Source organism: Durio zibethinus, chromosome 4, assembly GCF_047325235.1.
Source record: "Durio zibethinus cultivar Kanyao isolate XHJ-2024 chromosome 4, ASM4732523v1, whole genome shotgun sequence".
NCBI classification, from domain to species: domain Eukaryota; kingdom Viridiplantae; phylum Streptophyta; class Magnoliopsida; order Malvales; family Malvaceae; genus Durio; species Durio zibethinus.
This window is the reverse complement of record NC_143165.1, coordinates 13585188-13587205: the sequence shown is the minus strand read 5'-3', so window position 1 is coordinate 13587205 and position 2018 is coordinate 13585188. Positions and strand designations below refer to the sequence as shown.

Below are 2018 nucleotides of genomic sequence, written 5' to 3'. Positions count from 1 at the left end.
TAATTCATCCAAAATTGAAAAAAAATCAAAACAGATTTTCATGGGAAAGAAAAGCAAAGGCAAGAATAAAAGACAAACAGATTGAAGGAGGGAACAAACTTTAAGCTCATCTATCCTTACTTTATTCACATGTTAATAGATCAAGATTTTACTTATTTCAAATACTTTTAATTTCAGACTGAACCTTTATTAACAAAGTTTAATTATGATTAATGAAATGAAATAATCAACAGAAAAGGACAAACAACTCCCTCATTGATAGGCAAATAAGAATGGAAAGAAACAAATCCATCAGGTTGCAGAAAAGTTATTATATCATGTCAGAAAACTAACAAAAGAAATTTCAGAAGATAAGAAGATATTGGGGCCCAAGAATCCTTATCCTCAAAAATCATATAAATAGTGATTAAACCCTTCATGGCAAATATCTACGTCCATATGATCATTTGACATATATTTGTATCTGCATAAAACTAATCATTTTTATTAGACTTTTCTGTCTGATTGAAGAGTTTGAAAAAATGTTAGCTATTTTTCGCAAGGAATTTGCTTACCCTCCTGAGGAGCTGAATAGTCTAGCCTCTCACAAATCTTCTAAGAAGCCTAAACTTCCTGATGAAACCCTGAATGAGTTCCTCTCTCATCACCCTCATAACACTTTTTCCATGAGCTTTGGCAATGCTGCTGTTCTTGCTTATGTTCGCCCTGAAAGCCCCTATTTAGTTCATCGAAGGTAAGTTTACATGGAAATTGCTGATATGAAGACCAATAGTTTACACTACTTGCATGATCAGTAGTTTCTTTTGGGGTTAAATTTGCAGTTTATTTTGAGGATTTGATGATATATACTGTGTCTTCCTGGGGAGCTTGAACAGTCTTTATACGCTGAATAGGCAATATGGTCTGTCGAAAGGGAGCAATGAGGCCATGTTTGTGATTGAAGCATATAGGACCCTGAGGGATAGGGGTCCATACCCTGCTGATCGGGTTGTTAAGGATCTTGATGGAAGCTTTGTTTTTTCTATCTATGACAGCAAGGCTGGAACTGTCTTTGCTGCACCGGTAAGTCATTATTCCCAGCATCAGAATTGAACTATCAGGACAATAGAATTGACTTATTGGAATTACATTTTTTATTTTCCAGGGTGCTGATGGTGGGTTAAGCTATTCTGGGGAATTGCAGCTGATGGCTCAGTTGTCATATCTGATGATTTGGAGGTCATCAAAGAAGGCTGTGCCAAATCCTTTGCTCCTTTCCCAACAGGTACTTGACAGGTGCTTTTTTCTAGTGGAATTGGTTCATCAAATGATGATGTTATGAATCTGATACAAATGTTGATTTGTGGGGAATTTTCAGGATTCATGTTCCATAGCGAGGGAGGCCTGATGAGCTTTGAACATCCAATGAACAAAATCAGAGCAATGCCAAGAATAGACAGTGAAGGAGTGATTTGTGGAGCTAATTTCAAGGTTGATGTCAACACAAGAGTTAACAGCATTCCACGTGTGGGAAGTGAAACAAATTGGACTCACTGGGATTCACATTAATAAACATACCTTACCAAAACAAGGTTGCTTTGAAATTTGTTCTCCAGACATGATCAAAGCTGAAACAAACACTAGGATTTCTTCTGGTTTTTGGTTTTTTTTTTCGACGTCCTTGAATTTTTTGTACTTTTCTTGTTATGTTTTCTTTTGGGATTGTAAATAATAACCAAATGAATAAGGATTATTATTCTGCTTCGCTTATAATATTGTCAATTGTCTTTTAATTTAAAGTATAGTTAAACTTGGATTTTAATTTAAAATTCAATATTTATAATTTTTTTGTGGTCTCTTTTGTAAATAATAATGATGATGATGATGATGATGATGATGATGATGATTCTTAAAAAAATTTAATAATGAAATAGAGCTCATGGGCAAAACTTATTTCAATTTGTAATTATCTACCCAAAATCTAAATCAAATGTATTTTAATCCAATCTCTAGGATAGTGGGCCCACATGAAGTCCCTA

The 2018-nt window shown here is 34.4% G+C and overlaps 1 pseudogene across 1 annotated transcript; it reads left to right on the top strand.

Annotated features, from left to right (window-relative positions):
- The first annotated feature begins 504 nt into the window (after window positions 1-504).
- Window positions 505-1746, top strand: LOC149519204 (stem-specific protein TSJT1-like; annotated as a pseudogene). The gene is made up of 4 exons (XR_016341937.1): window positions 505-733; window positions 822-1062; window positions 1145-1264; window positions 1358-1746. The product of XR_016341937.1 is annotated as a stem-specific protein TSJT1-like (transcript).
- The last annotated feature ends 272 nt before the right edge of the window (window positions 1747-2018 follow it).